The 15,992-nt window shown below is 32.3% G+C and overlaps 1 long non-coding RNA gene across 1 annotated transcript; it reads right to left on the bottom strand.

Moving 5' to 3' along the window:
- Positions 1-134: 134 nt before the first annotated feature.
- LOC133196347 (uncharacterized) lies at positions 135-1,101 on the bottom strand. Its single transcript, XR_009722323.1, has 2 exons — positions 963-1,101; positions 135-276 (listed from the first exon to the last, which is right to left on the bottom strand). It is a non-coding gene; the product is annotated as an uncharacterized LOC133196347 (long non-coding RNA).
- Positions 1,102-15,992: the final 14,891 nt, after the last annotated feature.

Below are 15,992 nucleotides of genomic sequence, written 5' to 3'. Positions count from 1 at the left end.
GATTTGTTCTTGAATCATCTTTTATGTTTGACAATAATATCAACAGGTATCAATAATTGCAAACATATTTATCGGTGAGACACATATTGTACAAACCTATCAAGTTGCTTTGTGAGGTTTGCTATTTCTCTGTCTTTACTTGACAAAGCTGATTCCCATTCCCGCTGTTGCTGTTCTACTTTGACTTTTTCTCTGGACATTTCCAGGGTCTTCTCTTTTGTACGCATTTGTTCATTATTTCTCTCCTGCTTTATTTTTCTCAATTCTTCATTGGTTCTTTTATATGAAAAAAAAATACCAACTTTACAGTGTCACAAAGACTGAATATATTATTATGTATACTTATTTCTTGAATCCTTTTTTAATGTTTGACTAAAATATTATTTGCATATCAAACAGCAATTAACAGATATCAATGATAGCAAACGCAGTTATCGGTGAAACACATATTGTACATACCTATCAAGTTGCTTTGTGAGGTTTTCTATTTCTCTTTCTTTACTTGACAAAGCTGATTCCCATTCCCGCTGTAGCTGTTCTACTTTGACCTGTTCTTTCGCCATTTCCAGTGTCTTCTCTTTTGTAAGCATCTGTTCATTATTTATTCTTTTCAATTGTTCGTTGGTTCTAATACACAAAAAATGATATCAAACTTGAAGCTTTCTATAGACTGTTCATTAACGGCATAAGTGTAGAAATTTCTGTGGTTTAAGCAATAATCATAACATCGTTTGTCATAATAATGTGTTGTAACTACCCAGTTCTATGTTTTAACCGATCAATTTCCCCCATGTCCAAGTGGTGTGAGGCAACAACTACATTTGAAACAATTAATAAGGCGATACAAAGACAAAGTTTCGATATATTTCTGATTCCTACAATTTGCTAATAATTTGTCAACTATATAACAAAAAGCAAAGATGCATATATCACATAAATGATCCAATGACTTGCAAGTCTACCTTTTAAGATCACTTTTGATTTGCTTCAACTCATCCTCTAAGAAATGTATTGTCTGCTCTTTTTCTTTTATTTTTCTCTCCGCATCAGTTAGTTTTTCCTCGTTTCTTACTAACGATTCGTTTAAAGTTTGCATCCTAGAATTAATATTTGTTCATATTTACCACTAAATCAGATAGAAATACATTTAATATTTTAAGTTGAAGTGTTAAAATCATTAAAACCCTGTCCAAATGTTTATTCCAAATTCATTCCCTTTTGCGTAAATCATACGCATCAAAATTCAAAATGAGTATTGAAGAAAAACGCCATAACGACGTCGGCACGATATTGCCGTGCGGCGACAGACAAAACCAAAGATGAGTTTTTTTTTAACAGAGTATTGCATATATCTGATTTTTTTTCAATGTTATGATAAAATGCTTTGATAACATCAATGAAAAAAAAATTACACGTTTAAACAAAAACATAAATCTTTGCATACTTTTGCAAACGCTCTTGATATTCCATGATGTCTTTTGTTTGAGTTAATAATCTTGCTTCAGTTCTTAAATATTGATCCTCAATTTTAGCCTTCTCATGAAAAATATTGCGATTTGTTTCTTCTAATGTATTAAGCCTGAATAAAATGTAAACAAAATACTTGCAAAAAGGTATAACAGGGTACTTGAGATATTATGTGTATACTTCTAAATGAAGCTTATTCTAGCCCTTCTATTTATCATCTATCTAATTGCTCGAGATTTAAATATGTGTTTTCCATAAATTACTATCATTTTACATATAAATCTTAAATTATAAATTTTATAATACAGTATTTAAACGAATCATATCTTAATCATATTATTTAATTGACAGTCAGATTTGACGTCATATGTACATATGGACGTCTTGTTCCCTCTTTATATGAAGTATGGAGGGTTGTTTACACTCAAAATTTACCTTGTGAGCTCACTTTTTGCATGCTTCAACTCATTCTCCAAAGAACGTACATAATTTTCTTTTTCAATCTCAGTTACTGATGCTTTTTCTTCTTTTTCTGTTTCCAATTTCTTTATCACAATGTGCATTCTAAAATACCGGTATCCATATACTATTACTTGTAGTAAGGAAGTCTAAAAGGTACTTAATCGCTTGCAAGGTACTTGAATATGAAGATACAAGAAGTTATATATGTTTCACGAACATATAAAAAAATAAATCAAGTGCAAATATCAACCGGTAAATTACCGATTTCATGAAGTTTAAGATATCTTTACATTTTAAGTATAAAGTTATACCCTATTTGTAAATTTCCCTTAGATAGGAGGCTGCGTTTCTTTTGCGTGTCAATATACTTAAAATGTTTTAAATAAAAAACTATAGGAATCTTAAATCAAGGCATAAAAAGCAATTATACTAACTTTTCCAATGCTCTTTTGTATTCTGTTTTGATTTCTGTTTGAGATGATAATTTTGCTTCCAAGCTTGAATATTCCTCCATGACTTGAGTATTCACGTCAGTAAGATTTCGATTTGTCTCCTCCAAAGCAATTATCCTGAATAAAATGTTTAATACTATTATTAAGTCAAAAAGTCCAAAACCAAATGCCTACCATTATATGAAAACAATTTCTGCATGCAAAGGAAACAAGGGGGCCAAAGGGCCTCGACGCTCATCTGAGTCACTCCTGTGTGAAACGTTGCCCACCTCCCCTGTTGTGTCTGCGCCCAACCCCCAGGTCTCATGATGTGAGATTTGAACAAACTTGAATCTGAACTATCTGAGGATACCTCTATAATAAAATGACCAATCATGGCTTTGCTGTTCTCGCGAAGAAGATTTTTTTAAGACATTTCCTCTATATTCTTATTTAAAACTTTGACCCCTCTTGGGACAACGCTCTGCCCCCGGGGGTTATGCTATGAACAAACTTGAATCTAGAGTATGTAATGAAGCTTTCAAATATGTTTCTTTGTTTTGCCCAGTGGTTCTTGAGAAAAAGATTTTTAAAAGATGCCACCAAATTTTCACGAATTCTTATTTATCTTCCCTTGAAAGAGGGTATGACCCGTCCTGTGAACAAATTTAAATTCTCTCACCCAAGGATGCTTTGTGGTAAGTTGATTTAAAATTGGCCAAGTAGTTTAAAGAAGAAGTCGAAAATGTGAAAAGTTTACAGACGATAGACGGACGTCGGACACTCTTTGATCAGAATTTACTCCTTTATTTCATATTTTTCCTTTACAACATAATTATTTGTAAAAATTTCATCCGATTGATTGATTGTATGTTGTTAAACGTCCCATTGGAGAATTTTTCACTTATAAAGAGACGTCACCATATACCAGTGAAGGGTTTCAAAGTTAGTCCTATACTCCACACCCAGGGCCATTGAGCTGTGTGAGAGCTCTTTATCGTGCGAACACCAACCGTGATACGGGACCTCGGTTTTTAAGGTCTCATCCGAAAGATCCGTGACTTTCACTTCTTGTGCCGAACGCTTGGCGAAGGAACAGTCACTACCTTTGTTTACATCTTAGGTTTGACGCGGCGCTGCGAGCGAGAATCGAACCCGGGCCTTCCGATCACGAAGCGAGCGCCCTACTACTAGGCTATCGTGCTGAAAATGAGACTCAAGCTAAAAAAGACTAGAAATTAAGCAGCATATTTATATGGAAGAAAACACGGGGAAGTGTCCGCGGGAAGCACTTGATCTGAACTCTTATCCACAACATAATATATATTATGTAAAATGGTAACTTCACGCGTTGCTTACATTCACATATGTTTGTTTAGATATTATAAGTCAATTGATCTCACTAATTTAAATATCCATAGCTTCTTGGCAGCAATTGTTTGTTTTTCAGTGTGTTTTTTTACTGAGATTCCTATAATAAATATTGTTGTTAACGGAAAAGTCGAATAATTTGCCTTATTCATATTCTTTGTATACATGTACTGTATAAGAAAAATATGTGTTTCAGTAAGACTAAGCGACTTTAAATGCCCAGAATGAGAAAATACAAAAAATAAATAAATCTATTGTTTTTTGTCATTTTTTGATTCTTTTCTTTGCTTCTTTGAATCTACAAATGCTGAAAATCTCATATTCATCAGGAATCTCTCATTAAAGAGTGTATATTTTTGCTAGAATAACACTTTTCATTATTCTCTGGATTATTTCATTACCTTTCTCTCAATGTTTTGTACTCCTTTTTCATATTCTCATTTTCACGCTGAAGTCGAAGTACTTCATCTGATCTTTTTTTCGATTCCAACTTTGTCTGTTCTTCTCTATTCTTTCTCCTTAAATAACAAGAATACCACATACACATACAGGTTTATACATAGAGGTCAATACTATTTTTCTCTTTTTTCAGTTTTAGTTCAAATGTCTAAATCGTTTCAAAAATCTTTTTTCTCACTTCTGAATTTCCTCCTGCAAATCTAAGACAATCTGTTTTTCATTTTGAAGCTCTTTTTGAAAGTAAAGTCTCTCCTCTTCCATCAAAGTAATAGCTCTCCTCATTTCATCCTTTCTATTTAAAGATAAATATGAGTAAATCAAAAAGAGAATGAAGAGACCATGCCAGCCTTTAGGATATTTTTTTCCAAGTTAGAGCCTAAAAGCGTCCTAGCATGTATACGACTGGGAGAATTAATGATTTCGGTTTAAAGTAAAGATTAGAACAGTGGAGTCACATAACATTTTCATAGAATATATTTATATCAACACAGTTCTTAGGAATTCTGACACGATTTTCTATACAGTCATTGTTTTTATTTACACCTTTCTTTATTCGAAAAGTGTTTTCTTTATGAGCAGATTCATTAAAATGAGTACTGTATTGAAAAAAGTAAAAAGTAAGAACACTAGACCAAAATAAAAATACCTTAAGTTGTTTCTCCTAAAGCGCTCGACCCGATTAATTGTGCCGACTAGAAAGGTTTTTTTTTTATAAGTTTATCTTAATATTTTTATCATTTATTAACTTGAAAAAAATCCAATTTCATCAAAATCCGTTTCTATCAGAAAGGCTGATGCTGTTCTACTGCGACTTTCAAGCGTTCGTTGGAATTACCCAACTTGAGAATTACGTGTCGGTTTCGTTATGGGAAATAGAGATATTTTTGATGATTGCCCTTTCAATGAAATCATCTGGAAATACTCCAGCATCTAAACATTCTGTAAAGTGAACCCATTACTCATTGTCAATTAATTACATGCATATGAATTATAGCTCTCAAAAACAAAGTACATATTTCTGTACTATAAAAACTCAAATTCTTTCTTCTAAGTTGTCATTTTTATAAAGGTTCCAAGATTTCTTTACAGCATTGGAAAATTTAAAGATAACAGTGATCAATCTCATATATTCTGCAGTTAATTAGAATCGTGATTAGGGCAAAACGAAGAATAGTATCTCTTGTAGACTGATCACACCCTCTACGAGCACTCTGTATTGATCAGGTAAGTTGCGTAATCCATAGCCAAAATTATTAAAGGACAAGAGGCCGATGGGCCACAACGCTCATCTGAGTAACTTTGGCCCTCCTGTTCTTGACCAGATTTCCCCCTTATAACATTTATTGTGGCCCAACCTACCCCTGGGGGTCATGATTTAAACAATTTAGCATTTATACTACACCAGGAAGCTTTCACATAAGTTTCAGCTTTTCTGGCCCAGTGGTTCTGGAGAAGTAGATTTTAAAAGGTTTTTTCATTATATTTAAATGTAAAACTTTGATTCCCAATTGTGGCTTCATTCATACCCCCAAGGGTCATTATTTGAACAATTTAGAATCTACACTACCTCAGGAAGCTTTCATATAAGGTTCCGTTTTACTGGCCCAATGGTTCTGGAGAAGATTTTTAAATAACCTCACCTTATTTTTGTCTTTTCTTGATTATTTCCCCTTGTAAGGGGGCTTGGCCCTTCATTTTTAACAATTTAAACTCCCCTTCACCCAAGGATGCCAAAGTACAGGTTTTGGTTAAAATTGACCCAGTGATTCTTTTGAAGTTGAAATAATTGTTAAATAAACGATATGGTACATGTTCTTCAAAATTCGACCCCATTATTTTAGTAAAACATTCAGATATAAAACAGATTAAGCAGACTTTTTGATGTATTTTTGGGATGTATCGAGTCATGTCAAATGATGTAATTATTGATAAAATGTCGTCGATATATATATATATATATATATATATATATATATATATATATATATATATATATATATATATATATATATATATATATATACGAGGGGTTATCAAAAAGTTCGTGGACTGATGCGATAAAATTAATACTATGTAGTCGTTGATTACAAAATTTATAGGGAACATAAAACAACAAAAGTTTAAGAAATATTGAAAATTTCAGCTTGATATGTTGATAATTTGCCAAATTATCATAAAATAAGAAGGACATCATATGATTATCCGGCGCTGTCGCCGTTTAGTTTCATGACGTCCGACAACGTCATTATTTCTTAATGCCCGCTCTCTCTGCCTCAACACACTTATCTTGATGAGATTCTCAGGAGTAAAGTAAAGATTTAAAACCGTCTTGTTTATATGACTTTACAATGTCATGAACACCTGATTGCAATGCATTAATATTGTAAAAATTAAATCTATACATAGGTAGAGATCCTCGCTTGATTTTGCCAGAATAATTTTCTTCTCGGAGTTCAATGTGAGCCAATGATCAACGTCACTTTTCAACGTGACTGACTTTGGACACCCTGACTACAAATCGACATTAACCCTGTGTCTCTTTTCTTGCTGAATTAGTTTTAGTATTTAAAAACAAGTACTCTGGGTGTATTTTATTTCTCTGTAGCTTGCTTAAACATTTTCTAGGTCTATTTCAGGTACCCAGGGGCTGAAACTTTATAGAATGTTTTCAAATGACACCCTACCCCCTTTCGACGTCATTTTTAACCCCTTTATTATTTGGACATTCGATATAAAAATTACGATAAAATATCATAGAATATACAGAATGAGGTAAAAATTGCAACTTTTACAGAAAAATTGTGTCATATTACATGAGTGAATTAATAGGATTTTCGGATGACAAATGCTCATATTAGAAGAGTTTTTCTCAGATACACGCAGGTAGAAAATACGTCACGTTCGAGGTTGCGCCACATGGACATACCATTGCTTATAAAAACATTTACGATTCACTAAAAAATAAAACTTATAATTTGTATTTCATGTTACAGATAGAAAAGAAGATGCTTATTCAATATTTAAAAATTCATTGATATATCTCAAGCGGTTTTACATTTTATGACGCTAGTCCACGAACTTTTTGATAACCCCTCGTATATATACATATACATATATATTAAGCACTAAAAATGACCAACGACACGAACAATAATAATTGTCAAATTTTCGGGACGACCTGTCCCTTCCTCAGGAAGAGTGGAATGTCTCTTGCAATTTAGTTCTTTCCACTCTTCTCTTCAAAATTTTATTCATGTAGCATTTGTTTTTTTTTTGTTTTGTTTTTTTTTTTTTTGAATTCTTGTGCTAGTTGTTCTTGCTTCTCCATTTCCTTTGTTTTTATGACTTCTTAACTTTTTTCTTTGTCCTGAGGAAGGGACAGGTCGTACCGAAAATTTGACAATTATTATTGTTCGTGTCGTTGGTCATTTTCAGTGCTTTATATAAATTTCCATCCGTGACCTTGTATCTACTTAGTAGATCCGACACTTAGGATATACAGTGTTGTTGGTTTTTAGTGCTTATATATATATATATATATATATATATATATATATATATATATATATATATATATATATAGTGTAGTTCCTACTTTTTTAATGAACAATTACTAGTATAGTGTTTGGAAATAAACACCATTTCTAATGGAGTGTTTTCCATATTATAATTGCAATGTTTATAGTTGTGTGCATGCTTTGAGGAAAGGATTCAAACTGGATCATAAACTGAAAAAAAGTTTGTTTTTTTTTCCGGCCACGGAAGTGAAGAAGAAACTATCATGTATTTGAGAAAATTCCCCTGTGCTCAGAAAGAGATACTGAAAATGTGTGTTTGTTAAGCCTTTCTCAGAAAATTATTTATATTAATAATTTAATTTTGAGCCAAAACTCAAAGCAAGTAATAGAAATTCTCCAATGTAATTCATTTTTGGACGGAGGCTCTTAGAGCCTTGCGTCCTCTGGTAACGCAAATCTTCGACGGATGGGAATTTGTGATCGCCATCTAGCGGCAAATCTTTGAAAGGCGCGGCCTAATTGAGGACATAACGTAATTGAAACCTACAGGAGACCTATAAAAATGTGGGTTAGATACAGCAAAACGATGTGATATTCTGATTAAACATGTCTTAAATATTTTAAATACACAAAACGTTTTATGAAGAGAAACTTAAAAATGTATTTTTGAACTCGGTATGGGAAACTAATTTCTTTCAGACGAACATTGCGCAAGAACGATAACTTTGGCTGAATTGTAAATAACAACACATGTTCAGATTAATGTTAAGTGTGTTTTAAAAATAGGAATTCCAGAATTTAAAAAAAAAATCCAGATTATTTTTAATGAGTTTTAATCATGTTAATAATAAAGAAATAAGATGGACTGTTTATTTTGATGATATTAAACATACATATAAACCTGTTGACATAAATGGTAATGCAAATCTTAACTAGAACAGCAATGAGAATGACCATTACATCATCAGGCTCAGTGAGAATCAGCATGAGGTCGTACATTTTAGGCGGGTCATAAACAGATTGAGTGATGTAGCAACAGCAAAAAAATTATTTTTTTATTTAGCATTTTCTATTATTATTTTTTGGGGCTAAACTGATTTTGCTAACATGATCAAGACAGTATTTTTTCAGCTATAATTCATCTCTGACTTTCAAATAAATACAATTATATACTGACTGAAGTACATCTAATTAATATATAATTTTATAAAGCTGGACTCTATCGATAACACATTTAAATTGCTAGTTACAGCATATATGTTTAATAGAATATTTTTTTATTCTTAGTAGATTCAATTAAATCACTTTATGTTGATTCACACATCCAGTGTAATTTTAATATTTTTATTTCTATGGTACAATTACAAGATATGAACAATACTTTTTGAAATGAGCCTTATTTAAACTTTGACTTTCGAAGAACGCAGTGTAAGAAATTCACACAATCCCTTGAAAATCATCAGATTATCAGGAATTTTTTTACGATTACGATAAGCTATCATAGTATACTTGACAATATTTAGATAAATGTGTCGTAGGCAACCGTAACATTAAATCACAATTTTGTCGTACTGTGGGAAAACTTCAACAGACTTTCGTAAATTCATTTTTAGCAATCTGCACTATAGCAGGGTTCTCCATGAGCTGTAATACTGTGTCGACCCCGACACAGTAGGCCTTACGATTCAAATTTATGCGTGTGACACAGTAAAAAAAAAAAAGCGACATAGTAAGATCCGTGATAATCAGAAAATCAGGACATAAATTCTCTCTAACTGAAACTTTAATCAGACAAATCTATCGTCTTTCAATTTTACCAGCCAGAATACTTAATTTTCTCTTAGATTAGGGCACATTGTCTTGCTTCACCTTGCAGTATCAATTATCTCCTAAACCCTCGCTGGACTTTACGCATGAAGGAACAAAGACACATAATTTGTTTTCACAGTTCAATGTAACCGTATGATATTTACTAGTTGAATTTTTAAATATTATTTAAACATTTAAAAATTAATTGAATAATTGTCTTAACTTCAGAACCACGTCTCTAGAATTTTATTGACACTGTGAGTCAAACATCGTACCGTAATCATTTAACTGATGTAAATGTATTGTTGAAAATTTAAAGTCACCCCCTGAAAGTATTTTCCTATTCTAAAGTTTCTTTTTTAAAATTCAAAAACTTACCGGTAATTCGATCAACTGAAAAAAATACGGCAAATTTTACTTTTAAAGATGTTAAGTAGTTCTGTTGTATTAACCATGATTTCGCCTGCTCTTCAGTGCATGTGTAAAAAATAAGTTTATATACAAAAATATCAAGTTAAGGTTTAATATACAGGTACACCTTGTACATAGTGATACAAATATGTTAATAAATTGTTGTTGTTTTTTAAATAGTACTTTTTTACTTTTAAGTTGTGTGTTGGGGGTGGGAGGGGGTGGGGGATTAAAATTGGTTGGTGTTATAGTATATACACTAAGATATATAGGAGACATTCTAATTGTTTTTATATTTATTTATTTATTTTTCATTTATATGTACGACCACAACATTTGCGTAACGAATTAGTGACTAAGAAAAGTGTGTGTGTGTGTATCTGCTTTTGTAATTATAATAAATAGTGGATAAGTTTGATCCCAAAAATATCGCTAATATGAGTGCAACAACGTAAGTTTTCAAATGAGGGGAACCCTGCTATAGTTTCTATTGTGGCTGATGATGACTTTTTTCACATTATACAGTTTTGGTAAAGATATCAGGGATTTATCAGTGCCTTCTCAGGGTTCGAAATTCGGCCCCATTCCAAATTGAAAATGAGTTCAAATTTTCCCAATTTGGTAGCATTTTTTCCCAATTAGTTAACAATGCTTTTCTATTTAATTATCTTGAAAAAAAAAACTAATTAAAATTGTCAGATTGTCTGTAATTTTCCTCTATTTATCTATTTAACAAAGCTACAGTCATAACATGTTGAAAAAAAAATGTTAGTAATCATCCGAATTTCTTCCGTTTTTTTGAAAACAGTGATATTGTGTAATAATATAGATTTATTAAGTTATTTCCACCTACTCAATTGATCTATGAGTAAATGGTAAGAACTGTAAGCATGTATTTGATAGAAAAATATACTTTCAGTGCATTTTTACATATTAAAGGGGGAGTTTAACATGTTTAAGAAATGTGTACGTGTAATAGTTTTTGGCAGGAGGTTTATAATATCCAGAAAAAGATTCTAATCACCTAAATTGGTATCTCATATACACATGTACTACCCTAAGTTATATAGATACTTTCTACTCATTGAAGTCAAATTTAGTTTTATTAATCTATTATTCATCATATTTAATTGTCTGTTTAGTTACCAAAATTGGAGTTCGTGTTGAAATGTTAAATGAATTACACCTGACTACATGACGTCAGCAAGATTTTATTTTTTTCCCAATTTCATCAAATAGCCGATAGTTATTTCCCAATTCCCAAAAAATGGCGTTTCCCAAAACAGGCTGATAAATCCCTGGTAATTGACAAACTATCAAAAACTTTTTTGCACTGTTCATTACAAATTAAGAAGTCAATCACAAAAAGTGATTATAAATCAGTAAGTATCAATCTTATGCTCGCTATAAGGCCAAGATTTGTTTAAATAAGCGTTTTCTATGGTGTCCCGATAGGACCATTTGTAAAAGTGTAAAAGCGCGTAAGGAATAACGCTAAAACGCAAAGTGACAATGCGCTAGCACGGATGACAACGGGCTAGCACTTAGTTAACAACGCGCAATTATTTCTAACGCATTGTTGCACTTTTGTAAGTGACAACGCGTTAGCGCAAAGTGACAATGCCCCGGCGCGTTGTTTACAACACGTTGTTGGGCTAACATACAACTCGCCGTCACGCTAACGCAACTTTACACAACACGCCGTCACGCTCACATAAACACGCTATCGCACTAACACACAACACAACCCGTCACGCTATCGCATCTTTTTTTTTTTTTACACAACACGTCGTCTCGTTAACATACAATAGATTGCGTAAAGTTTTGTTAGCGTGACGGTGTGTTTTGTGTTAGCACAACGACGTGTTGTGTAAAGTTGTGTTAGCGCGACGGCGTGTTGTGCAAAGTTGTGTTAGCGTGACAGCATGTTTTGTGTTAGCGCGACGGTGTATTGTGTAAAGTTGTGATGGCGTGTTGTGTGTATGCGCGACGTCGTGTTATGAACAACGCGCTATTGTCACTGACATTGTCACTTCGCGCTAGCGCATTGTTCCGAATGTGCTGTTACACTTTTGCAAAAAGCCCTATCGGGATACCATAGTTTTCTCATACTTAAGCTATTCCTCCTTAACACTGTGCTTAAAAAAGAACCCAGAAGTATCCGCATTTTCGAAGTAATGCTTCTAGTTTTTATGCGGAATTAATGTGAATTACCTATTATCAACAACCTGTATTTGCAATTCACCGTTTTTTTTTTAAATATATGAATTCCTTCAATTCTTTCAGTACTTTGATTTTCACTTCTTTCAAAACATAAAAACATTTAGGATCGAACGAAAAGACCAGCTATTGCTCAAAACTTGTCAACAATAAGAATAATTCACCACTTACTGTACAACCTGTGCATTTAAACCAGAAGCATTTTTGGCCTTTTCCTCTTGTAATCTACATGAATTAAAAGAAATTTATGTTGATCTCCTTTTAGATCATTCACCTTGAACTTCAGTATCATCATAATCTAGATTTGAATACTTAAAAAAAAAAAAAACAGAATAAAAATTACAAAAATGTTCCCTTTCGCTAAACAATATTACAAGTCTCACATTTAAGATAATTTCAAGCATTTATGCAATTGTGAAAAAAAATAACATGCTTATAATAAAGATTTAAAAACCTTATAAAACTTTAATTTGCAAATCAAAAACGAGGTACCTGCTATTCACACCCTCAAATTCATTGTGGAGCAACGCATAATCTCTTTTAGAACACGCCAACTGATCTGTGAGATCCGAAATCCTTTCTTGGACATCGGACAAACTAAAATGTTTCAGATTTTAGTTTACATATACAAACCCAAATTATAAGAAATTAAGAATGTACTGTGTAAAACTGCTCCTTTTTGTTCTTTTCCCGTGCTTTTAGTACTTTAGAAAGGGAAAACAATAACATATAGTAAGAATATAATCCAAAATAAAACCTACTTGTTACAATTAATCTCTGATTCAATGGAAGTAACAAACAATTAAGGATGTTTAATTAACCTTCCAGTGCTTAGATCTAAATAGTACATAAGGCCATGATTTGAAAAAAAACATTTAAGACCCTACCTATCATATTCACTCTGAAGAATCTTGTATTCTGCCTCCTTCCTCTGCAATTTATTTTTGAAACACTCAATTTCTTTTCCTTGATCTTTCATTCTTCATGAAAAAAAAAAAAAAACAAAACAAAAGTAAACGTATGCAACTGTTAAGATCTAAGAAATAATGTTTATCAGCCATTTCTCTTCCATCCGGGGAGGAACTCTAAATATTAACTAAAAATAATAATAATATATGAAAAGCTAATTGCAGAGGTCATTGAACATGTATTTTTTATTTAATCGAAAATTATTAAAATTGTTTTTGAAGTTCATGTCAACTTTAAACTAGATGCTTACATACGACAATAATAGCCATACGTAAGTGTTTGCTTCGAAATATACTGTCCGATCACGGAGCGAGCGCTCTACCGACTGAGCTACCGTGACGGTTAACTAGCAAGAAGTCAAGACATTTTACAGAAAATATATGATTATCGAATGGACCAAATTATCATAAATATTTTATCAAATTCCTCACAAAATGCTCAGGTGAGCATGCACGGAAACACCTTGTCACAGGTAATGCACATGTCAAATAAGAGAGCCCTATCTATTCTCGATCAAAAGTTATAAGCAAAGATAAAAATTTTGAAAAGGAGGTCAAACTTCAAGGTCAAGGTGACGGGGTCAAAAACCATAGTATATTTAGAAAGGTCTTGTCACGGGTAATATACATTTATAATATCAAAGCCCGATCTTCAATCTTATTAATCAGATATTACGTTAGAAATTCGTATCAAGTGTCATTTTAGTTTATTGATTAATAAAAAAAATTGGAACGAAAGTATACTAAATAGAGAATTCAAAATTATTACAAACTTAAGCATATTGGGGCACATTCTCGTAATTTAACAGTATATTACCTTATTTTTTCTTTAGAATGAGCTTACATTTGTTGAACTTAAAAAGCTGAAAAATATAGTACTCAACATGCTTTTATTCTTTCTACAATTTATAGAATATGTTTACCCCCATATCGTTTTAAAAATTGATCGTACTTAGAGCATGCTCTTGTGTATCGAATCAACTGAGAGACATAACCCCATATGAAGGTGATAAGGGTATATTGCTACATAAGTAAGGAAAGTTGACAATAGAATATATAATAAAGTTAGGTTACCATTAACATCTTAAATTTTGCTTCTAAAATATCCAAATATGAAACAAATGTGTCAGACTCTGTGGTGTCCTTTATTACAAGTTCAGTGGGATCTACCTAAAGGAATATCATTATGATGTTGACAATACCGACAAGTATATTATTATCCCTTATCTACATGGGATGTCACTACAAATTGGAACAGCTAAATTGACCTGAATTGAAAATGGGATACAGCTTGAGAAGATTCTGAGATCTTCACAAACCTATTGAACGCCATATGTAGTATGTTATGAAGTACATTGAAGCGAGCCCCAGGGGTCATCCCCACTCCCTGGGACCAAAATCGAAAAGCTTTAAATAAATTGAAACCCCAACCCCTAAACCATCTTTGTATCATGTTACATTAAATGGTATATGGGTCATGGTCCCTTGGAGGTCATCCCAACCTCCGGAAACTGGCTGGGAATCATTCAAATCCTCTGTTATTAATGGATATTATATACAACAAACCAAAATTAATGTTAGCTTTCAGAAACCAGAACCATCTTAAAATATACTTATAATTATATGTTTATAATCATTTTGAATCTTTATGACAAGAAGTACCTGTTGTTTTCACTCTCGATATGGGTATATTCTGCTTCAATAATCTGCAATGCACTTTTGTATCTTTCAGTTTCTTCTTGTTCATCTTTCAGTCTGTAGAATATTAGAATAATTTAAATGTTCAACGCTTCACGCAAATATTTTTTTTTAATGTGCCCAAATTTGTCCCCAGTCGAACATCTGAGAGATAGAGTGAACAGTACAGTAAGATGGCATTGGAATGCCCCTACTATTTAAAAAAAAAGAACTGACTTGGAGGAAGATTATCCCCATGAAAAGGATCAATACACAGATGAACTCCATGCACACGAGAATCAGGGTTGTCAGATGAGTGAGGGGTAGGGGGTTGGCCTACGAGATACTAATGAGTCAGTTGATGTCATTTTAGAAGTTATTGTCAAAAGTGCTTCAATAATTCATGAATTGTTGGACAAAATTTAATGAGGTTTTGATAACTTATTGATTTAAGATGTATTAAAATTTTACATAAAATATAAGAGAAAATTTTTTTTTAATACATGTAATTCTATCTAAAATTACATCAAATTTTTACGATGCCTTTCTATTTTCCTTTCAGTTTATAATAATTCAGATACAAAAAGTCTAAACGTGAATCTTTTTCAATCATGTAATTTTGCTGAAGTAGTGCATATTCTGTCTCCCTCCTCTGTAATGCACTTACATAGCCTCCAACTTCTTTACCCTGATCATTCATTCTGTTTGATAAAGAGATATATTTCAAATGCTCACACATTTGTCTTTATTGATGTTTTATCACTGTGTAAATGATTTCTTATAAATGCTAAGAAATTCAAAATACTTTGAACTTGTCTCTACATATTTCTCTTCCAATAGCGCAACTCCCGTTCTTTAAGTAACATTTCATTTCTTTCGTGTTTTTCTCATCCTGCTTTATTCGTATTTTAAATTGGAAATCTTACTCCCCAGCAGAAAAATAAAATGAACTAGATGAGATCTCGTTGCGAGCAACGAGTAGGTCTTCCGTCCAATTTTTCGATAAAATGAGATATTATTTTGACTATGATCTTTGTCAAAAGATAATAATATATAGACTTCCCTAATTAGATATCATTCTTTTGATTTAAATACCATCATCAAAAAGCTATAGATGACATGCTTTTGGCCCCTCTGAGCCCCTAGTTTGAGGGGCCAGCCCCTTTTTCTTGATATCAATTGAAAGGTCTTGCGATTTT

The sequence above is a fragment of the Saccostrea echinata genome, unplaced genomic scaffold (assembly GCF_033153115.1).
Source record: "Saccostrea echinata isolate AGI-Se365-2 ecotype Australia unplaced genomic scaffold, CSIRO_AGI_Sech_v1 ptg000030l, whole genome shotgun sequence".
Taxonomy (NCBI): domain Eukaryota; kingdom Metazoa; phylum Mollusca; class Bivalvia; order Ostreida; family Ostreidae; genus Saccostrea; species Saccostrea echinata.
This window is presented reverse-complemented; position numbering and strand designations above follow the sequence as displayed.